Source organism: Glycine max, chromosome 1 (genome assembly GCF_000004515.6).
Source record: "Glycine max cultivar Williams 82 chromosome 1, Glycine_max_v4.0, whole genome shotgun sequence".
NCBI classification, from domain to species: domain Eukaryota; kingdom Viridiplantae; phylum Streptophyta; class Magnoliopsida; order Fabales; family Fabaceae; genus Glycine; species Glycine max.
The window spans coordinates 29,766,593-29,791,543 of record NC_016088.4 but is presented as its reverse complement, the minus strand read 5'-3'; the positions used below and the strand labels follow the sequence as shown (position 1 = coordinate 29,791,543).

Here is a 24,951-nt window from a genome sequence, read left to right as displayed (position 1 = left end):
TTCTGTTGTTGTTGTTGTAGCTGGATTGGTGGAGGAACATCTGGTCTGCTTGGGCCAGCAGCATTATGAAAATAAGGCTATTGTTGTTGCTGCTGTTGTGAAGGACTCAACCATCTAAGGTTGGGATGATTCCTCCACCCGGGATTGTACTTGTCGTTGGAGAGGTCATAATTGTTCTGTTGTGGTTGATTTTGCTGCTGAGGTTGAGGAGGTCTATTGTAGATGTTTGCAGCATAAGCTTTAGGCTGTTCAATTGCTCCAGATTGCTGCACAAAAGGGCAAAGGTCTGTATGGTGGTCAGCAGAGGAGCATAAACCACAAAGTCTTGCGACATGTACAGATTTTTGATTCAAGGCCAACTGGGTTACCAGGTTAACCAAGGCATCTAGTTTACCTTCAAATCTTAGTTTCAGCTGATGAAGATGAATTCGTGGTTACTTCATGCACTCCTATAATGACAATAGCATCATTTCTGGCACTAAATTGCTGGGAGTTGGAAGCCATCTTCTCAATTAAATTCCTGGCTTCAGCAGGGGTGATGTCTCCAAGGGCTCCACCACTGGCAGCATCAATCATACTTCTCTCCATGTTACTGAGTCCTTCATAAAAATATTGGAGAAGAAGCTGCTCATAAATCTAATGGTGAGGGCAACTGGCACATAGTTTTTTAAATCTCTCCCAGTATTCATATAGGCTCTCTCCACTGAGTTGCCTAATGCCTGAAATATCCTTTCTGATGGTCGTGGTCCTGGAAGCAGGGAAATTTTTTTCTAAGAATACTCTCTTGAGGTCATCCCAGCTTGTGATGGACCTTGGAGCAAGGTAATATTGCCAGTCCTTTGCCACTCCCGCTAAAGAATGAGGAAAGGCCTTCGAAAAGATGTGATCTTCTTGGACATCTGGAGGTTTCATGGAGGAGCAGACAATATGGAATTCTTTCAGATGTTTATGAGGGTCTTCACCTGCAAGACCATGAAACTTGGGCAACAAGTGGATCAGTCCAGTTTTAAGAACATATGGGACATCCTCATCAGGGTATTTAATGTACAAGCTTTCATAAGTGAAATTAGGTGTAGCCATTTCTCTTAGAGTCCTCTCACAAGGTGGAGGTTGAGCCATATTTTCAGAATGTTCAAAATCAGAATGCTCAAAATCACCAACCACTGAATGCACAGACTCACCAGTAACAGAATGCTCAGGATGTTCAAAAGGCACAAAATGTTCAGGGAGAGTAGGATGCACACTATGCCTAACTAATCTATGAAATGTTCTATCTATTTCAGGATCAAAGGGTTGTAAGTCAGATGGATTGCCTCTAGTCATACACTACATTCACCATGCACAACTAGTTGCCTTCTCATGCAAGTAACAGTGTAGGTTTGAACTACAGCTACCCTCAAATGATATCCAAATGACTTGAAATTTTGTGAGGAACACCCTAAAATCATTAAAAGACAGGACAAAAATTTTCAGACAAAAATTCAAAGTCTAACTATGGAAACTATCTAAGGAAAGTTTAGAAAAATAAAACAATAAAACTTTAAAAATAAAAAAAATAAAAAACTAGTAAACAGGCGATTTGGGCTAGTTAGAGACTTAAGCCGGCTGAAGGCCGGCTGCCATGGTATGGGAAATTTTTTTCTACCCCAAATACATATATAATAATAGTCATTCTGATACCCGGAGTGAAAGTTATGGCCGTTTGAAGTTTTGCTAAATACAAGTTCTCAAATTTTTTTGAATCTCTCAAATCTAACCACAACAAGTGTTCCTGGTATTTTTCACACAAAATATGAGTCAAAAGAACCTACCACACCAAAATTTAGCCAAAAATTCAGCCAAATTTGATCGAGGCCATACCCGAATCAAATAAACATTAAAATGCAGTAACTAGGAAATGATCATAGGTCGTTTCCCAACGAGCAATGACTGACCAAATGTTCATAATATGCTTCGTTATAACAGTAACAATTGGGGGTGTTTGTTTGTGAATTTAAGAACAAGCAGATTGGAATACGAAATTAATAGTATTAAAAACGTGTTGTTTCCTCTGATTCAGAAGCCATTCTCTAATCCAAGGTTATAAGGATTTCACCCCTGCCAGTTAACCACTTAATCCAACCCTAATTTAATTTACTAAGCGAAAATCAATTTAGGGTTGTCATTAAGTGATTAAGCAACAAATACACCAATTATCCCCTTGTTCATTAATCACGAACGTAATTTAAGCACAGAGGCAATTAATCGAACACGAAGCGTGCACAGATTAACAAAACGCATGTGGGTTAATTGGTGAAGGGAAAACCAATAGGAGAGCAACATTAAAAAGCAGAACCTCAAAGAGAGCTACGCTTCATCCTCAGAGGGAAACAACACTAGAAATTTAGCCTTCCATAAGTTCAACAAATGCAGAAAACATAAATGAAACTAGAAGCAGAACATAAATGAAGCTAAAGGCAGAAACGAAAATGAAGCTAAAGGCAGAAAAAGGAACAGAAACGAAATTGCAATTAGAAGCAGAAAATGGAAAAATGCATTCACGTGAACAGTAATACAAAGCTCAAAACATAAAACTCTAAAACTCCTGAATAATAGAATAACAGAATCCCCTTTACACAAATCCCATGGCTGCTATTTATAAGGGTCACTCAAAGTCACTGGGTCTGATTACATTATTTTGGCCTAAAACGAAATAAAAATACTAAATAAAAACTGAACGCAATAAAATGAAATTAGACGAAATCTAATAAAATTGTCTTCTCTCTTCAAGTCCAATCTGGCTCGGCCGAATCCTGAAATTGAATTAAAAACATCAAATTAGTCAAGTGGGCCCAATTGATAAAACTGAATAATAAATTTAACAATTAGAGTATATCAGTAATTAAATTGGTGACAAAAAAAGTTAAGAAATAGGAGAAAATAATGACACATCATCAAGTTACTAAGATGATGAGGAGCAAAAGATGGAAAGTTGGATTCTTCTTAAAGCATGGATCGTTAATACAAATCATTGGACCATCTCACCCTAAACCCATTGTGTACACAAACTATGTTACTTGAAAATTATAGTGCTACAGAGAATTCTAGCTTACTTTTGTCAAATTGATGGAGCTATTGATCGAACTTTCAATAGAGTAGAAAGGAGAGTGAAAAATTAAAGTGCCAAGACCCACAACACTTGGGTCAATTTATATTTCATCTTTGCCTACAATTTGTTTGTTGTATCCAGACAAACTTATCTTTGCTTTCAACCTTCACAATGGTTCTAATGGCTTCTAATCTCATCATTCAGTGTAGCTCTTCTTCATCTCATGTAATAAGGACATATGATGTGTTTGCTAGCTTCCATGGAGAAACACACACAACAACTTCACTAATTAATGTATTAGATACACATGTGGTTTTTGATTTGGTGAAAGGTAAATCAAGCAAATAAGGGCTCAATGAATAACAACTGGCCAAACAACTCTATCAAAAACCATATGAACAAAGAAGGGGAATTGGAGTGAAACTTGAATGGAGGATAGAGCACTCTTGTACAACGACAGCATAGAACAGGAGGCAACTCTCTCGTGTGGTGTTGTTGGGCATATAATAGAGGAAACTCTCTCGTGCGACAGTGGCAACGACGCAGAAGACCTTCAAAAATCGCCAAAGGAAGTTTGGGTCCCTCGTTCGGGTTGCAATCTTATAATTTTGGGTATAATTTAAATTTTCGATAGAAACGGATTCTGTTGAAAATATCCATTGGTAATATTTAAATCTCTGACATAATTAAATCAGTGAGTAAAAATTCGTTAGTAATTTTTACTTTCCGACAGAAAACTTGTCTGTGGGTAAATTTCATCGGTAATTCAGACAATTCCATCGATAATAATGATTTTTCTTGTAGTGTTGTAACACATTTATTTTATCCTTAAACTATAGATAAATATTTTAATCGTACAATATACATGCATGTTTCTCTTAACAAGTACTTTGAAGGGATTCAATGATAAATACAAAAGTAAATCCAAGGTAAATGCTAAATGAAATTCAGTTAAAGTAAGTAATTTAAATAATGTTTGATCTCTTCAAATGATATTTTATCACTTTGTACATTAATTTTGGGATAAAATTGAATTTCTTATTGAATTTAGTGTAATAAGCAAAAAGGAATAACCGAGTGTAGCTATTATGCCATGCATTGGATGTCAACCATAACTCTAGGAGGTTTCAAAGATAATTGGGAAATGATAATTATTTACTTCATAACAGATTTCATTTATTATAGTTGTTATTATTTATACTTATTAAGTTATATTTTATTATATGATGCAGAATTTTGATCCAAGAGCATTGGAACTAGAGAGAATAAAGATAATTCACATTGAGTGGGCAAAATATTTAAGAGTTACAAATGAAACATTGAGTGTTTAAGGACTTTTAGAATTGTTAGACTTATGTTTGGCATATCTTATAGATGATATTTATGTATTGAGATCATTGTTTGATGTATTTTTTAAACTTATGTTTAGTATATTTAATGTTTGCACTTTAATTGTTTCTATATTTAATAGTATTTATTCGATGATAATTTGAATATATATATATATATATATATATATATATATATATATATATGTATATATATATATATATATATATATATATACCATTAATACAGCCTAGACTAATTTTGGCTTTAATTTGTAGGTTTGGTTTCATTTAACAAATAGACAAAATATATTTATTTTTTTTGCAAAAACAACATCAATTATGTTCAAATCGATGTTGCATTGTGCTATACCACATCAGTTTTGGAAAAAACCAATGTAGATTATGATTTTCAACATCTGTTTTATAACCGATGTAAAAAATGACTTAATCTTAACAATGGTCATTTCAACATTAATTCAAAACCGATGTTGAATGACTCCTAGAACTAATGTTAATGACCTATTTTATAGTAGTGTAATTTACACATTTTTAATCATCAAAATCATGGGTAAGGATGAATCGTCTAACTATGATTTCAATATTATACTTTTCTCTTTAATTATTTTTAAATATACAATTTTCTCCTTTAATATATGATAATGCATCACACACGTTTCACCTATTTTATATTTTCCATACAAAATATAATAATTAATAGTGAATATTTTTTGTCTATAAATTTATTTGTTAATATATTTTTCATTTTATACAAAAATATATGTTACTAAATTATTTGATTTTTGTAGTAGATTTTCAATTATAAATTATTTCACCATTAAAACCTTCTTCATGGCCCTTTATTTATATACTACTTACGAAGAGAAGCAACATTGATGCATAGGCAAAAAACAATGTTAGGAAATTGAATAAATGAAGGGTAACTTCGTATATTAAAAATATTTTAGTATATAGTTTAATTGAAAAAAATGTTTTAAAATCATTTAAAGAATATTTTTTGCATTATCAATTTAAATAGATTAAATTGTATATTTTAATATAAGATAAGAGAGTAATGTAATACTTAGAGTGTAATTTACTTTATTGGTATTAAATTAAATGGACTAATATATATATATATATATATATATATATATATATATATATATATATATATATATATATATATATATATATATATATATATATATATATATATATATATATATAAAAGAGAAAAAGACGGTATAATACTCACTTCTTTCTCGCTTCTCTTAGAAAGAGTGGTTATAATTTACTCTAAATACTGAAATATTATTTCACATTCGGGCAATAAATAATTCATAATCATTAATTAACCAACTCAATAATAATTCTAACTGTACATTAGCCCAATTGTGGATCGAATTAAATTAAAGTATGAACGAAATACAACCAACTATAGAATAATATATGGCGGCCTGTCATAATGAATTATATATCAAACACTCAATCAAGCGTCCACATCGTATTGATGTTTACAATAATCATCTAGGATATAGAATATTAATTTGGCTCTTCTTAATTGCTTTTAATTAATCAGTGGGGAAGTTCACAGAAATTTTGCAATGAAAGGATGACATCGAACCGTGTATAGTGTCACATACGTGTCATGGAAAATGACTACACCGAGGATTTTCAAATATATACGCAGTTTTAAGAGTAATTTATATATATATAGTAAAGTAGGTCTTGTTGGCAACCTGAAACTAGAAGCACCAATCATAGCTAGAAAACACACAGTAAGGACCCACACAAGGATGATGAAGTAGGATAATGGTTTGGGCATGAAAGAGGCTTTCCTTTGCTTTAACCACATCTTCCTATTTTAAGAGTTAGTAAATCAATGACATCATGGCTTAAGCAATTTTGATTAATTAGTAGGGCCCACTTTCTCTAATAACTAAGGAAAAAAATTATGACACTATCTTTTAAAGAAGGGTGCATATTTGACGAGCACACCATGATAGAGAAATGCAATTCCATGTCATACTCTCAAAGTATATCTCTTTCTAAATGAGAAAAAGACAAAAGGCGAGTTTAGACTTTGGAGTTTGGAGGGGGTGGTAAATAAGTTGTGTAAAGTTGGGGAACACTTTTAAGATAAAAAGGTTGGATAATGATCCTAATAGTCCTAGGCAAGTGTAGAAGGTGGACAGTAAGAGATACAAATATCCATCCACCCACTACTTTCGCAGTCTAATAATGTGTTCCTACAAGACTGCCAACACATACTTGGTACAAAAACGAAAAAATAATGCGAAGTCGAGATTATTCTAAGCATATGCCAATTAGATGGCACATAATGTTATGCATTTCGTTTAATTGCAGGTTCTGTTTTTTGGGCCAAAGCCACAATGAAGGAATATTTCTTTTGAAAGATTTAACTTTTAATGGGCTCCAGTTCTAAGCAGCCTTTCTCTTATAAGCCAAACCCATATTCTGCTACAAATTATCTTACGAGGTGTGGAATGACATAAAGAGATATCTGATTGCGTGTTGAAGCCTATGGTACAACTTAAGGCTGAAGTTTTTCGGAAGAGAATAATAGAAAATCTGTACCTTTTTAATAAAGGTTTCTAATTTTTTTATAATGATATTGGTATGGAGTATCTATCAGTTTTACTGTTAATTAATGTCTATCAAAGAACCTGACTGATCATCTTTAGTAGATCGTCCTACTAATCATACTTTTTCTATCCACAAGACTCAAATTGAAACTTTGCTTAAAAAGATCACATTAGGACTATTCGGACTAATGATTTATTGGTTAAAAGTTACTTAACTTTCCTATAAAAATATTATTATATTAATGATGTGCCATCATTTTCTTCTATTTATAGCAAGAGTTTTCCAGTGATTATATCTGTCTCCCTTGCTGATGAGCAAGAGGAGAAGTTATTGTCAGTTCTCAAGAAGCATAAGAAGGCTATAGCCTGAAGTTGTTGCCATCATTTTCTTCTATTTTCTAAACCCTTTTTGCACCATTTTAATTACTGATTGGTCTTAATTGTCAATTAATCAGACAGTTTTATTATTTGGCCTCATTTAGCTAATTTGATGTTTTTAATCTAATTTCAGGAATTAATGAAACATTGAGCTTAATCCGGATTTTGGTTAAGGACTTGAAGAGGGCAAATAAAGCAGCGCTTACCTTAGTTAATTTCTAATTAGGAGATTTCGCAATTTTATTTTATGTTGTTCAGTGTTTATTTCGTTTTGGGCCAGAGTATTGTAATAGGGCCCAGTGACTTTGAGTGACTCTTTTTAAATAGGAGCCGTGGGATTCGTGCAGGGCATTCTGTTATGCTATTCATTATTCAGAGCTTTTGTTTTAGGGTTTTCGTTTTTCTGCTTAATGCTACTGTTCACGTAATGCAATTTTACGTTTTCTGTTTCTAATTACAATTTCGTTCTTGCTTCTTCTTCTACTCTCATTTACGTTTCTGTTTCATCTACGTTTCTGTTCATTTACGTTTTTGTTCATTTACGTTTATGTTCATTTACGTTTCTGCTTCATGTTTCATTTGCGTTTTCTGTTTGAATCCATGGAAGGCTAAATTTTCTGGTGTTGTTTCCTTTTGAGGACGAAGCCCAACTCTCTTTGAGGTTTTGCTTGTAATGTGGTTCCCTGGCAGTTTTCCCTTCACCAGTTATCCCAAATTCGTGAATATTAATCAGTGCACGCTTTGTATTCGATTAATTGCCTCTGAGCCTAACTTGCGTTCATGCTTAATGGACGAAGGGCTAACTGGTGTATGTGGTGCCTAATCACGTATTGACAACCCTAAGTTGATTTTCGCTTAGTAAATTGAAATAGGGTTGGATTAAGTGGTTGACTGTTAGGGACGAATTCTCCATAACCCAGGATAAGAGAATGGCTTCTGAAACAAAGGAAACAACCCGTTTTTAATATAAGTAATTTCGTATTCCAGTTTACTTGTTCTGCTCTTTAATCACAAAACAAACAAACCCCCCCCCCCCAATCGTTACTATTACTGCAAGTATATTATGAACATTTGGTTTGTCACTGCTCGTTGGGAAACGACCTAGGATCACTTCCTAGTTACTGTATTTTCATGTTTATTTGATTCGGGTACGGCCTCAATCAATTAACCAACAAAAAAATAGTGTTAGAAATGGTTCCATTAATATAACATCCGTTTGATAAAGATTAAATGGTTTTGTCGTAACCTATCCTACGATAAGAGTGCGGGCAAAAAGCCAGAGTGTCTTCTAAAAGGGTAAACGCGTGGGAGTCGCCACCAACGTTTATTCAAGGAAAACCTTAAAAAAACCAAAAAAAAGGTCTGCGAATTTTGAAAATATGGGTCGGGAGTTGTTTACGTATAGGGAAGGTATTAGCACCCCACGCACCCGTCACTAGGGACGACAGCCTTTAATCAAGTGTGCAAAAATGTGACTTCAAAAACTATTTTCTTTTCCCTTTTTATATTTTTAATTTTGGGGGTTAACAAGGGTATTGCACTTACTCCTATGTATCCTTAGGTATGATGAGGAATTTAGACCTACGTAGATTTTTGATTCTGAAAGTTTGTGTGTTAAATTGATTTTATGCTTTTTGAAAGATTGATTTTAATTGCGAACAAAAAGGTCGTTTGAGGCGTTGGACCTTCAAACAATGTTTTAAATTTTGAAAAGCGGAGAGAATTGTTAAGGCGTTGGACCTTGAAATGATCTTTTAAATTTGATAAAAAAAAGAAGTTAGTTATGAATTGGTTTTGCTTATTAACTTTTAACCTCTTTAAAGATGACTTTACAATACTAGTGATCGGTTAAGATTGAATTTTACAAAGTAAACGAGACCACTGATGATAGATGAAGGAGATGAATATGCACAAAAACAACAAAGAGGACCCCTAAGTGTGCATAGATCACGTTCAAATCTCTAAGAACAAACACTAACCGAATGTCGAACGAAGAACACGGAGCAAGAAACGGCGTAGGGATTGATCATGGTCGTGATTCGGCAGCACTTCGGCCTTGTTTTCCTCTTCTTTCTTCTTATTTTCTCTTAATTCTCTCAATTCCCTCAAGTACTAAACCTTGGAACCCCTTCCTCAGCCCCATTCATGCCTATTTATAGCATAAAAAAGGCATTTAGGGGACTTGTAGCTCGCCTAGGCTAGTTGAGACTTAGCCATGAAGTAACTGGCTCACCTAGGTGAGTTGGTTACTTAACATGGAAGTCTTCTGGTGGCCCAGGCGAGCCAGAGGCTAGCTTGGGCAAGCTAGGATCCAGGAAACTTAATGAAAAGACCCTTTTGCCCGTCCTTTTGGTATCTTTCACATTTTTTATCAAAACATTGAATGATCCTTCGTTTTGTGCGATAATTGGTGTTGAACCACGCAGTTTGGCTAGCGAGAATAAAAAACATCAACGAACGATAGTCCCTGAATGAAATTAGGGTATGACACGTTTATATAGATCTCGTGGGTCTACACTACATTGAATTTGACTTTCCTTTTTTTAAATCATGAATTTGATGTTCTCTTTTTAAAATCATGAATTTGATGTTCTGATAATATAATCAACTAATAGAGCAAATGCAAAGTAGTTTGAAAATATATGAGTGATCAATGGTCATGGTGCATACAATTAAGGGATGAGAAAGGGTTGTTCCCCTCTTATTCACAAAAATAAGGATGACAAAATATAAGAATCCAATGTCCGTTATTTCAGAAATATGTGAATATATGTGCCAATTGTATATAACTTCACATATATGATAAAAAAAGTAATAATATATGTGCTAATTGTATATAACTTCACAGCTTGGTCTCTTAAAAATTGCTTATAACTAACATCTCAATCCCAATTGAAGTATTTCAATCTATTCCTTTTTTTCTTACTTGTTATGGATGTATCTTGGGCCAGAACCCACTGAGATACACCATCTAAATAGTTGGCAAGTCATAGATACCTGACATACTCATGCGGCCACGTGTCCCTAACGACTTCTCCCACCAAAATGCCTCTATGAAACCCATTCACTTAAAGGATTGAACTAACTTTAATAGATTCTAGACCTAGATTAGATTTGATCTGAGAGATCCCAACATCTTTTCTCTTTCTTCCTCTTTGTCCCCTCCATTGTACATGACTGAAGTGGGCCTATTCCACTATGTCAAAAGCCTACTTCCTCCACCCTTATCGAACATTGTCCTCATTTGTGGAAAACTATAAGACAAAAAAATCAAACACTCTGCCACTAACTCATCAACTTGAGACAAATTGAAAAAATTCACAGTAATAAAATAGTGGAAACACATAACCGCAAGTCTTCAACAATTAATGAACAAATTTTGAAGAAAAAACGAAAGGAATGAGCACCTACTACCTCTTCTAAAGTCACACAAGAACTATCGCATCCAAATGCAAGCAAATGTAATCAGGGAAACTCTCTGGCAATAGCTAAATTCGATGCCACTGGTGCAAAAATGAAAAATGAAGCAAATTCATCGATTGCATCTCTAGCTTCAACGATCCAACATCAACGAGTCGTGTTAGAAGCACAAAACAAGATCATCATCAAGCTACAAAGTTAGAGTCATCAATGGAACAACCAGCCAAACATGCATTGTGAACCAGATCTGGGATCCTTGAGTGAGGAAGTCACATCAGAATCAATGATTAGGACTGTAAAAGGTGATGCATTTTTTATCGTCATAGTGAAAGATGATGATATAATTCCTCACTATGCCTTTTTTGGAAAGTCTTGAGGGTCAAATTTCCGAAGCATTTGTAGCATCTTCCGATGATGGATTCGTATGACAGATCCGTAAATCTTAATGATCACCTAAGTGTTTTTGAGTCCGCCCTATTGTATCGTGGGGCTTCCGTCACTCTGATTTGCAAAGCCTTTCCTTTGTCACTAAAGCAAACAGTGCTAAAGTGGTTTCAATCTCTGGCACCACGATCAATAGATTCTTAGGCATAGCTACGAGAAATATTCAAGGTCACCTTTGCTACAAGCAAAACCAAGTTGAAAATCAAGGCAAATCTGAAGTGGATAAGACAAGGAAAGGACGAACCCATCCGAGAATATTTTCCAAGGTTCAACAAAGAAGTAAGGGAGATCACCAACATTCCTTAAGACATCATCCTGATGCTAGCAAAAGATGGAGTTAAGAAAGGCTCGCTAATCCACATTTCAATTTCCAAATCTCCATTGACTACCATTGAGGAATTACTCCAGCGAGTCGAGAAGTACTTCAATTAGGAAAACTGATAAGAGGCAAGAAGGCAACTACCTGAGATTTGAGAGGGAAAGAATTTTCCAAGAGTGATAAGCAAAAATATGTGGGGTTCCCTACACCAAAAGCAAAAAAAGTGCACACCACTAAATAGATCTCATAACAAAGTCTTCGATGAGGTTCTTAATGTAGAATTCAAACAAGAATGCATAGAGATACCTATACTTATAAGGCCAAAATTACAAACTGAGATGTCTCGGTATTGTTGCTTCCACAAAAGCTATGGGCATGGCACAAAGTGCATTCAATTGAAAGATGTCATTGAGGACCTTATTCAAAGGGACGACTATGAAAGTTCATCCTAGGAAATTCCAACGAGGCAAAGGAATCAAGAAGTAAAAGATCAGAGAGAAGATATTAGGAAAGGGAAAGGAGCATGAGATATAAGGAAAATAAGAAACCAAATCCCTTCTGTGTTGCCCAAAAGGAAGTCATTCTCAGTCACCTCACCTTCTTGCAAGGAACCTCAATCCTAGATCCACATGGTAAGAAGGTCTTCATCACCACCACATTGACATTCCCCTCCAAGGGAGTCCTCTGTGAAGTCTCACGAAGTCATTTATGCTACAACAAGAGGTTTTGTGGGTAGAGGTGCCTCCAACTAAGTCAGGAAGAGATATTCTTCGGAGATATTAACAACACATTATGTAAGAAATAATAAAAGAAAAGCTCCTCTGATGTGCCATCATTTTCTTCTATTTTCTAATCCCTTTTTGCACCATTTTAATTACTAATTGGTCTTAATTGTCAATTAATCAGGCAGTTTTATTATTTGGGCTCATTTAGCTAATTTGATGTTTTTAATCTAATTTCAGGAATTAATGAAACATTGGGCTTAATCCGTATTTTGGTTATGGACTTGAAGAGGGCAAATAAAGCAGCGCTTACCTTAGTTAATTTCTAATTAGGAAATTTCGCTATTTTATTTTATGTTGTTCAGTGTTTATTTCGTTTTGGGCCAGAGTATTGTAATAAGGCCCAGTGACTTTGAGTGACTCTTTTTAAATAGCAGCCTTGGGATTCGTGCAAGGCATTCTGTGAGGCTATTCATTATTCAGAGCTTTTGTTTTAGGGTTTTACGTTTTCTGCTTTGATGCTACTGTTCACTTAATGCAATTTTACGTTTTCTGCTTCTAATTACAGTTTCGCTCTTGCTTCTTCTTCTACTCTCATTTACGTGTCTGTTTCATTTACATTTCTGTTCATTTACGTTCTGTTCATTTACGTTTCTGTTTCATGTTTCATTTGCGTTTTCTGTTTGAATCCATGGAAGGCTAGATTTTCTAGTGTTGTTTCCTTTTGAGGACGAAGCCCAACTCTCTTTGAGGTTTCGCTAGTAATGTGGTTTCCTGGCAGTTTTCCCTTCACCAGTTATCCCAATTTCATGAATATTAACCAGTGCACGCTTCGTGTTCGATTAATTGCCTCTGAGCCTAACTTGCGTTCATGCTTAATGGACGAAGGGCTAACTGGTGTATGTGGTGCCTAATCACGTATTGAAAACCCTAAGTTGATTTTCGCTTAGTAAATTGAAATAGGGTTGGATTAAGTGGTTGACTGTTAGGGACGAATTCTCCATAACCCAGGATAAGAGAATGGCTTCTGAATCAGAGGAAACAACCCGTTTTTAATATTAGTAGTTTCGTATTCCAGTTTACTTGTTCTGCTCTTTAATTACCAAACAACCAAACCCCCCCCCCATTCGTTACTGTTACTGCAAGTATATTATGAACATTTGGTTTGTCACTGCTCGTTGAGAAACGACCTAGGATCACTTCCTAGTTACTGCATTTTCATGTTTATTTGATTCGGGTACGGCCTCGATCAAATTTGGCGCCGTTGCCGGGGAGCAGTGTCCAAAGGTTCATAATAGCTAGAGCCTTTAGTTTGGTCAGATTTGAAAGTTCCAAAAAAGTAGCAAATTTTGTGTTTGTCAAAACTTCAAACGGCCATAACTTTTGCTTCGGTTATTAGAATCGCAATTATTATATATGCATTTGGGGTAGAAAAAAATTTCCTACGCCATGGCAGGCAGCTGTAGGCCGGCTGAGGTCTCCATCGTCCAAAAAAAGCGATTCTGTCAAAAGTTTTTTATTTTTCAAGTTTTATTCAATTATTTTTCTTAACCTACCAATTTTAGCTTTCATAGTTAACTTTGAATTTTTGTCTGAATTTTTTGTGCTATCTTCTCATCATTTTATAAGGTTGCTCACAAAATTTAAAGTCATTTGGATATCATTTGAGGGTAGCTGTAGTTCAAACCTACACCTTTATTTACATGACAAGGCAACTAGTTGTGTGCATGCTGAATGTAGTGTATGACTAGAGGCAATCCATATGACTTACAACCCTTTGATCCTGAGATAGATAGGACATTTCACAGATTTGTTAGGCATCATTTTATACCTTTTGATCATTCTGAGCATTCCATAACTTGTGAATCTGTGCATTATGTTATTGGTGATTTTGAACATCCTGATCTTGAGCATTATAATTTTGAGCATTCTGATTCTGAGCATTCTGATTTTGCACATTCTGAGAACATGGCACAACCTCCACCCCGTGAGAGGACTCTAAGGGAAATGGCTGCACCTGATTTCCCCTACGAAAGCTTGTGCATCCAATACCCTGATGAGGATGTCCCATATGTTCTTAAAACTGGATTGATTCATTTGCTTCCAAAGTTTCATGGCCTTGCAGGTGAAGACCCGCACAAACATTTGAAAGAATTTCACATTGTCTGCTCCACCATGAAACCCCCAGATGTCCAAGAGGATCACATATTTCTGAAGGCTTTTCCTCATTCATTAGAGGGAGTGGCAAAGGACTGGCTGCATTACCTTGCTCCATGGTCCATCACGAGCTGGGATGACCTTAAGAGAGTATTCTTAGAAAAAATTTTCCCTGCTTCCAGGACCACAGCCATCAGGAAGGATATCTCAGGTATTAGACAACTCAGGGGAGAGAGCCTGTATGAGTACTGGGAGAGATTTAAGAAACTATGTGCCAGTTGCCCCCACCATCAGATTTCAGAACAGCTTCTTCTCCAATATTTTTATGAAGGACTCAGTAATATGGAGAGAAGTATGATAGATGCTGCCAGTGGTGGAGCCCTTGGAGACATGACTCCTGCTGAAGCCAGAAATTTAATTGAGAAGATGGCTTCCAACTCCCAGCAGTTTAGCGCCAGAAATGATGCCATAGTCATTAGAGGAGTGCATGAGGTAGCTACAAACCCATCTGCATCATCTGAGACTAAGAAGCTTGAAGGCAAACTGGATGCATTGGTTAACTTGGTAACCCAGCTGGCCTTGAATCAGAAATTTGTACCTGTTGCAAGGGTTTGTGGTTTGTGCTCCTCTGCTGACCACCATACAGACCTTTGCCCTTCCATGCAGCAACCTGGAGCAGTTGAGCAGCCTGAAGCTTATGCTGCAAATATTTACAATAGACCTCCTCAACCTCAGCAGCAAAATCAACCACAGCAGAACAATTATGACCTCTCCAGCAACAGATACAACCCTGGATGGAGGAATCACCCTAACCTCAGATGGTCCAGCCCTCAGCAACAACAACAATAGCCTGCTCCTTCCTTCCAAAATGCCGCTGGCCCAAGCAGACCATACATTCCTCCACCAATCCAACAACAGCAACAACCCCAGAAACAGCCAACACTTGTGAGGCAAATGACTATGCAGAACATGCAGTTTCAGCAAGAGGCCAGAGCCTCCATTCAGAGCTTAACCAATTAGATGGGACAATTGGCTACCCAATTCAATCAACAACAGTCCCAGAATTCTGACAAGCTGCCTTCTCAAGCTGTCCAAAATCCCAAAAATGTCAGTGCCATTTCATTGAGGTCAGGAAAGCAGTGTCAAGGACCTCAACCCGTAGCACCTTCCTCATCTGCAAATGAACCTGCCAAACTTCACTCTACTCCAGAAAAAGGTGATGACAAAAATTTACCTAACAATTTTTGTGCAGGTGAATCTTTTTCCACAGGTAATTCTGATTTGCAGAAGCAGCACATTCCCCCTCTTCCATTCCCTCCAAGTGCAGTTTCCAACAAAAAAATGGAAGAGGCAGAGAAAGAGATCTTGGAAACGTTTAGAAAAGTAGAGGTAAACATACCTCTGTTGGATGCAATAAAACAAATTCCAAGATATGCCAAATTCTTGAAGGAGCTGTGCACTAATAAGCGGAAGCTTAAAGGAAGTGAACAAATTAGCATGGGCAGAAATGTCTCTGCATTGATTGGTAAATCTGTTCCTCAAATTCCTGAAAAATGCAAAGATCCAAGTACATTCAGCATACCTTGTATTATAGGGAATAGTAAGTTTGACAATGCCATGCTAGATTTAGGAGCCTCTGTTAGTGTTATGCCTCTGTCGATTTTTAATTCTCTATCTCTAGGTCCCTTGCAGTCAACTGATGTGGTAATTCATTTAGCTAATAGAAGTGTTGCCTATCCTGTTGGTTTCATAGAAGATGTCTTAGTTAGAGTTGGTGAACTGATTTTCCCTGTTGATTTTTATATCTTGAATATGGAAGATGGATTTTCTCAAGGATTAGTTCCCATCATTCTAGGCAGACCCTTAATGAAAACTGCTAGAACTAAGATAGATGTTTATGCAGGCACACTGTCTATGGAGTTTGGTGATATAACTGTTCATTTTAATATTTTGGATGCTATGAAATACCCATCTGAAGATCTTTCTGTATTTCGTACTGAAATAATTGACCATGTTGTCGATGAATACATGACTGATCTTTATTCTAATCTGCATGCCTCTCACTCTTCATGCATTGAGTCTGAAATTGTACTTGATCATATGTCTGAATTTGATGCTGAGAGTGAATCTGAGAGTGATATTGATTGCATGCCTGGTGGTGGTGTTTTACCTCTTGAGATTGATTTTATAGAGTCAGATAGGACTAACCATGTTTCAGGAAGTACACATACCTTTAACTTTCTTTATGAGGTAAAGGCTGAGAAACCATCTCCTTCTACCACTGTCCAGCCGACCACACCAGAATTGAAGCCTCTACCATCAAATTTAAAATACGCTTACTTGGATGATAGCAAGAGTTTTCCAGTGATTATATCTGCCTCCCTTGCTGATGAGCAAGAGGAGAAGTTGTTGTCAGTTCTCAAGAAGCATAAGAAGGCTATAGGCTAGACCCTGGCGGACATTCCTGGTATTAGCCCATCCACATGTATGCATCGAATAAGTTTAGAGGATGGAGCTAAACCAGTAAGACAGCCACAGAGAAGACTCAACCCGGTGATTCTTGATGTAGTGAAGAAGGAGATAACCAAGCTTTTGCAAGCTGGAATCATTTATCCTATCTCCGACAGCCAATGGGTGAGTCCCGTCCAGGTAGTCCCGAAGAAGACCGGCCTCATAGTGATCAGAAATGAGAAGGAGGAGCTGATTCCTAATCGGGTGCAGAACAGTTGGAGAGTCTGCATTGACTATAGGAGGCTAAACCAGGTTACCAAAAATGACCATTTTCCCCTGCCATTCATTGACCAGATGCTTGAACGCCTGGCAGGTAAATCCCACTACTGTTTCCTTGATGGTTTTTCTGGTTATATGCAAATTACTATTGCTCCTGAGGATCAGGAAAAGACCATATTCACCTGCCCCTTCGACACTTTTGCTTATAGGAGGATGCCTTTCGGCCTGTGCAATGCCCCTGGTACCTTCCAGCGGTGCATGATTAGTATTTTCAGTGATTTTTTAGAAAATTTCATAGAGGTGTTTATGGATGATTTCACTGTATATGGATCCTCTTTTGATGGTTGTTTGAATAGTTTGGAAAAAGTTTTGAATAGATGCATTGAAACTAACCTTGTTCTAAATTTTGAAAAATGTCATTTTATGGTTGAGCAAGGTATAGTTTTAGGCCACATTATTTTCAATAAGGGTATTGAAGTAGATCCTGCAAAAATTTCTGTTATTTCACAATTGCCTTACCCCTCTTGTGTGCGAGAGGTGCGATCTTTTCTTGGTCATGCAGGATTCTACAGGCGCTTTATAAGGGATTTTAGCAAAGTAGCCCTTCCACTGTCCAACTTGTTGCAAAAGGAGGTGGAGTTTGACTTTAATGACAGATGCAAAGAGGCTTTTGATTGCTTCAAAAGAGCGTTGACTACCACCCCCATCATCCAGGCACCCGATTGGACAACCCCTTTTGGACTTATGTGTGATGCATCAAATTATGCATTGGGGGCTGTCCTTGCTCAGAAAATTGATAAATTGCCCAGGGTGATATATTATGCTTCTAGGACATTAGATGCTGCCCAAGCGAATTATACTACTACTGAGAAAGAGCTTCTAGCCATAGTTTTTGCTCTTGAAAAATTTCGATCTTATTTGCTTGGTACACGCATTATTGTTTATACTGACCATGCAGCTCTAAAGTACTTGTTGAAGAAGGCTGATTCTAAGCCTAGGTTGATCCGATGGATGCTCTGGCTCCAAGAGTTTGACTTGGAGATCCGTGATAGGAGCGGAGCACAAAATCTTGTTGCTGATCATTTGAGTCGGATCGAATGTGTATCTGATGCAGATTCACCTATTCGGGATGATTTCCCGGATGATCATTTGTATATACTGTATAGTATTTCTGACTCTCTTTCTACTCCCTGGTTTGCTAACATTGTCAATTATTTAGTTGCCTCTGTTTTTCCTCCCTTAGCATCTAAGGCCCAAAAAGATAAAATTAAAAGTGATGCTAAGCATTTTATTTGGGATGACCCCTACTTGTGGAAATTGTGCAGTGATAAGGTAATTAGACGATGCATTCCAGATCATGAGACTGACTCAGTCCTGCAGTTATGTCATTCTTCCGCACCGGGAGGTCATCTAGGTGTTCAAAGGACAGCTCGCAAAGTGCTTGATTGTGGTTTTTATTGGCCCACCATCTTTAAAGATGCGTGGAAGATCTGCAGCACTTGTGAGCAGTGTCAGAGAGCAGGAAATACACTTACATGGCAACAACAAATGCCTCAGCAACCTATGCTATTCTGTGAGGTGTTTGATGTTTGGGGTATAGATTTCATGGGCCCTTTTCCTGTCTCTTTTGGTTATGTTTACATTCTCCTTGCAGTTGACTATGTTTCAAAATGGGTGGAAGCCAAGCCCACTAGAACTAATGATGCTAAAGTTGTTGCAGACTTTGTCAGGTCTAATCTGTTTTGCAGGTTTGGAATACCTAAAGCAATTGTTAGTGATCAAGGAACCCATTTTTGCAACAGGACAATGCATGCCCTGCTTAAAAAGTACGGGGTTGTACACAGGGTATCCACACCATACCACCCCCAGACCAATGGACAGGCAGAAATTTCTAACCGGGAAATCAAGCGAATTTTAGAGAAGATTGTGCAGCCAAGCAGGAAAGATTGGAGTACCAGGCTTGATGATGCTCTCTGGGCACATCGGACTGCCTACAAACCACCCATAGGAATGTCTCCTTATCAGGTTGTCTTTGGAAAGGCATGTCATCTTCCAGTGGAAATTGAGCACAAAGCTTACTGGGCAGTGAAGACTTGCAACTTCTCTATGGATCAAGCTGGTGAGGAAAGAAAGTTGCAACTGAGTGAGTTAGATGAAATCTGCCTAGAAGCCTACGAGAATGCCAAGTTCTACAAAGAAAAGACCAAGAAGTTCCATGATAGCATGATAGTTAAAAAGGACTTCATGGTTGGGCAAAAAGTGTTATTGTATAATTCTAGGCTTGGACTCATGAGTGGTAAGTAGAGGTCTAAATGGATTGGTCCTTTTGTTGTTACTAATGTTTTTCCTTATGGTACAGTTGAGATCAAAAGCGACTCCACAAACAAGAGCTTCAAGGTCAACGAACATCGACTTAAACCATTCCTCACGAACCCTTCTTTAGTGCACGTAGTGGTGGAAGAGACTTCCTTACTCCACCCTACTCTTCCTCCACCATGACTTAGGGAGTTTTTCTTTTCCTACCTCCTTCTTTGCTTTTATTACACTTGTCCGATTCTCTTTGATGATTTAATTGTTTTTAATCTTTTAATTGTGCTACATTGAGGACAATGTGTTGTTTAAGTATGGGGGGGAGTGTTCTTTGGTTTTGCTAGTTTTGTTGGTTTTGTTAATTTGTTAGTTGTGTTAATTTGTTAATGTTGTTAGTTTCGTTGGATTTTTAGTTTAATATTTTGGGTCAATTTTGTGTGCATGTACGACTTTGCATGTTTTTCTTTGAATTATAGGATATGTTCATGAAATGGGTAATTGTTTTGAAAATAAAAGTTCTTGACATTTTGTGACTTGAAATCCTTGATTCTCCTCTACATGTCATGATAGTTTTGAAAGCTCAATTTGAAAGTGATGAGTTTACCTTTGTGAGAATTTGAGCCATCCATTATCATAATCATTTGGTGTGTTTTGCCCCATTGATTGCTTGCACAATAGCCTTGGCTTGATTCTTGTTGATGCTTCCTAATTCACATGCATATTTGGAAATGATTGAGGCAATTTTGTTCTTATAAGCTTCTAGCCAAATGGACTTACCTTGAATTAATTCCTTTGATAGCCCTTTTGAGCCTTGTTTCCCTTTCCTTGTTTTGAAGCTCACTACAAGCCTTAAATGAAAAACCATGATATCACCATATCCTTAAGGAATTTTGGAGCTTTGGAATTGTTTTGGGAATAAGTGTGGGGGGTTTTTTGTTTCATTGGATAACTTGTTTTGTTGGCTATGCTTCGTGATGTATTTTGGGCCATACTTGATGTACATTGTATATTGGTTAAATGTTGGACATGCTGAATGAAATGGTGATTCTTAAAGGCTATAGAGTAAAAAAAAAAAAATTCGAAAAAAAAGAAGAAGAAAAAGAAAAGCAATAAAGTTGAGTGAATAAGATCTTAAATGGCACAAGAATGATGAAACTCTTGGTTCTACTCTTTATGTTTAATTTTTATCTTTACTTCTTTTTATTTTCTTATTTTTTTTCTTAATATGCACTTATTCCCCATTGCTCCTCTATTCCTTTGGGATTTAGCCACTTATTCCATATTTTTCCATACCTTGTCCTTGGCCCCATTACAACCTTAAAAGACCTTTTGATCCTCATGTGCTTGTGTTTATGGGTTGATTGTCAATTTTAGAATCTTGCCAAGTTTATGTAGTGTTTGCTTTCATGGGTGCTTTGAGGGTAAATAGTAGCCTAGACACTTGAGAGATAAAGTGTATATCTTGTGAGGCTTTATCACTTTTCATTCTTGAGCTGATTAACTATTTTTCCATGATTGGGTTGGTTGGATGATTTTCATGAATGTCTTGACTTTTTGGATCTCCTTATGTTAGATGTTACCCATTCCTTTCATTCCATGATGTTCATTGAGAAATATGTGAATGTTTTTGTCTGTCTCTCTTTGATATCCTTGGATTTTGTTCTTTGTTTCATTTTGCCCAGGAGTGCAAAAGGCTAAGTATGGGGGGTTTTGATGTGCCATCATTTTCTTCTATTTTCTAAACCCTTTTTGCACCATTTTAATTACTGATTGGTCTTAATTGTCAATTAATCAGGCAGTTTTATTATTTGGCCTCATTTAGCTAATTTGATGTTTTTAATCTAATTTCAGGAATTAATGAAACATTGGGCTTAATCTGGATTTTGGTTATGGACTGGAAGAGGGCAAATAAAGCAGCGCTTACCTTAGTTAATTTCTAATTAGGAAATTTCGCTATTTTATTTTATGTTGTTCAGTGTTTATTTCGTTTTGGGCCAGAGTATTGTAATAGAGCCCAGTGACTTTGAGTGACTCTTTTTAAATAGCAGCCTTGGGATTCGTGCAAGGCATTCTGTGAGGCTATTCATTATTCAGAGCTTTTGTTTTAGGGTTTTACGTTTTCTGCTTTGATGCTACTGTTCACTTAATGCAATTTTACGTTTTCTGCTTCTAATTACAGTTTCGCTCTTGCTTCTTCTTCTACTCTCATTTACGTTTCTGTTTCATTCACATTTCTGTTCATTTACGTTTCTGTTCATTTACGTTTCTGTTTCATGTTTCATTTGTGTTTTCTGTTTGAATCTATGGAAGGATAGATTTTCTGGTGTTGTTTCCTTTTGAGGACGAAGCCCAACTCTCTTTGAGGTTTCGCTAGTAATGTGGTTTCCTGGCAGTTTTCCCTTCACCAGTTATTCCAATTTCGTGAATATTAATAAGTGCACGCTTTGTGTTCGATTAATTGCCTCTGAGCCTAACTTGCGTTCATGCTTAATGGACGAAGGGCTAACTGGTGTATGTGGTGCCTAATCACGTATTGAAAACCCTAAGTTGATTTTCGCTTAGTAAATTGAAATAGGGTTGGATTAAGTGGTTGACTGTTAGGGACGAATTCTCCATAACCCAGGATAAGAGAATGGCTTCTGAATCAGAGGAAACAACCCGTTTTTAATATTAGTAGTTTCGTATTCCAGTTTACTTGTTCTGCTCTTTAATTACCAAACAACCAAACCCCCCCCCCCAATCGTTATTGTTACTGCAAGTATATTATGAACATTTGGTTTGTCACTGCTCGTTGGGAAACAACCTAGGATCACTTCCTAGTTACTGCATTTTCATGTTTATTTGATTCGGGTACGGCCTCGATCATCCTCCAATATGCTTTGATGATAGTGATTATGTCGACATAATCCTTCACCATAATGACCCTCTCCTCGTGTCCACACTCATGGCCAACAAGGAAGTGCAAAGACTTCTCATCAATAATGAAAGTTCAGCTAACATTATGTTCTATCAATTGTTCAAAAAGCTAAGGATCCCAAAAGCAGACTAACAACCACACGAGGAAGACCTCATAGGGTTCCTTGAACATAATGTCACCTCTCTTGGATACATTAAACTCTTGGTTACTTTCGGACATCACCCACTGACTGAAAGCATCCTGGTAAATTTCCTTGTCATGGACATATGGTTCATATACAATGCAATACTTAGTCACCCCACCCTGAATGCATTAGAAGCATTCATGTCAATACCCCACCTAACAAAGAAATTCTTGAGTGAAGACTTGTAGATGATCATGATCCAAGGAGCTCAAAAAAGGGCAAGAGAATGTTACAAGGAATCACTGAAAGAGATAAAGAGTAAATCGCCTTGGATGACTTACATTCTGAGACCTCCAACAAAAGAATCCTAAGTAATGGTAGCCAACTTAGATAGTTGGTGGGATAAACCAGACGAGATTATTGATCATCTTGAACCTAATGATGACTTGGAAAAGATAATGATCAACCAATGTTGATTGCGATCAGTGAAGATAAGCCAAGAACTCTAGCCAATATGCTAGCCTCAATCCCAATTTCTTCAACCATGAGCTCGATGTCGACCCATCTGCCAAGCTGATATGTCAAAGACGAAGAAAGATTGGCCGAAAAGACTTGACAAAACTAAAAGGAAAGTTCGGGACTTGCTAGAAGAACGATTCATTCGAGAAATCAAATACACAACTTGGTTAGGAAATTTCGTACTGGTTAAGAAACAGTCAAGAAAATGGTGCTTGTGCATGGACTATACTAATCTTAACAAGCATTGTCCAAAGGATTCATATCATCTCCCAAATATAGACAGGCTTATGTGTTAGGTTTGCACAATCCACTAATAATTGGGCGACCTACCACACCTTGAATTTTGATGCTTACAAAAGTATAAATTATTGATGTACTTGTGAGTTGTTGTTAAGCATGCAAAACTAACTTCATAAAAGATCCCACTCAATCTTATATCAACATCTACCGCTTTTGTAAATCATGTCCATACTTTAAATGAAAAATAGTTTTATTAAGTATTATTCAGCATCCAACATGTTGTTGAAGAAATAACATTCACTCCTTTTGAAAATTAGTGTTTAAATGTTAGTCAATGAATATGACTAACTTTTGTGTAAGAAATCTGTGCAAATTGTATCTAACTCCTCCCATTTATGGTTATTTTGTAGTGTTGTAATTACTTTTTGTTAAATATAGGTAATAAGTACTTAGTACTCCCATTTTGTGACTTTAATAATCATTTCCTTTTAATTTCAGGTTAATTAGGCAAGTTTGTGAAGTGCTGATTTTTAGCTTCTCGCCTAGCCAATCTACCGACTTAGCAAGCCATCCGCTGAGCGCACCACTCTTGCGGCTAAGCGCACCACTCATGCGGCTGAGCACGAGGAAGAATTTGGAAGAAGGATGAGCTGGACATACGCGCTAAGCGAGGGCTCATCCCGCTAAGAGCACTACTTGCATGCATCCGCTAAGCGAGAAGACGCCCGCTAAGCCGAAATTCACATATGTGCGCTAAGCAAGCCAGAGTTGCGCTAAGTGCGCAAGCACCAATGAGGCCACCTATTTAAGCCTAAAATCAGAAATGGAGAGGGGAGTCTGTGCATTTCTCAAAGCTTCTGCATGTTTAGAGATTTCTAGAGAGAGGAAGGTTCAAGTTCCAGAGAGTTTTGAGAGCTTTTGTTGTGCGAATACTGGTAGAGAACTGAGCTTGAAGAGGAAGCCATCCTGAGAGCATGAGATGAGATTGTGAGTGATTGTAATGTTCTAGAGGTGGAGGAGACATCCCCACCACTTGTATTTCTTGAATCCTTCATTTTTCTCTTCTTTTTGTTGTAAAGGAAGCTTCTCAGATATGGAGAGCTAAATCCTCTGTTGGTTCTTCCTTGTAGGTACTTGATGTAAATACCTTTATATCGATTTAATGATGTTTTATGTGTTCTCTGTGCTATCAGTACGTCATTTTAGTATGCTTTTTCCTTGATCACGTAGATGCATGCTTTGTTAGGATCATTCAACAATGGGAACTGGTATGATTCTTAGAACTTGATAGGACAGGGCTAGTTTATCGTATTATCACAAGGGATCGGGGTACGATAACCTAGTTGTTTGTATGTTTGTCTTAATGCGATTGATGCAATCCTCCCTAGGAAGGGACCAGTCACTAGAGCCATGCGGTTTTGGTCAAATTTAGTCCAACAAGAGGGATCTGAGGACGATGCTTGATCCGGATTAGGCTAGATTATCACGAAGGATCGGGGTTTAGCATTTCAGGAGACACCATAGAACACATGAGCATTGTTAAGTAGAGAATATGCTTATAACATCAGGCACCTAATAGGAAGACCAACATGTTGTCTACTTGTTATCCACAACATATTTACTAGAAGCCGTTATCATGGCTGATG

At 36.9% G+C, this 24,951-nt stretch overlaps 2 non-coding genes across 2 annotated transcripts; one reads left to right on the top strand and one right to left on the bottom strand.

The window, feature by feature from the left end:
* Window positions 1–634: 634 nt before the first annotated feature.
* LOC112998046 (small nucleolar RNA R71) lies at window positions 635–741 on the top strand. The gene has a single exon (XR_003263068.1). It is a non-coding gene; the product is annotated as a small nucleolar RNA R71 (small nucleolar RNA).
* A 13,913-nt stretch (window positions 742–14,654) lies between these two features.
* On the bottom strand, window positions 14,655–14,761 carry LOC112997881 (small nucleolar RNA R71). Its single transcript, XR_003262939.1, has one exon. It is a non-coding gene; the product is annotated as a small nucleolar RNA R71 (small nucleolar RNA).
* Window positions 14,762–24,951: the final 10,190 nt, after the last annotated feature.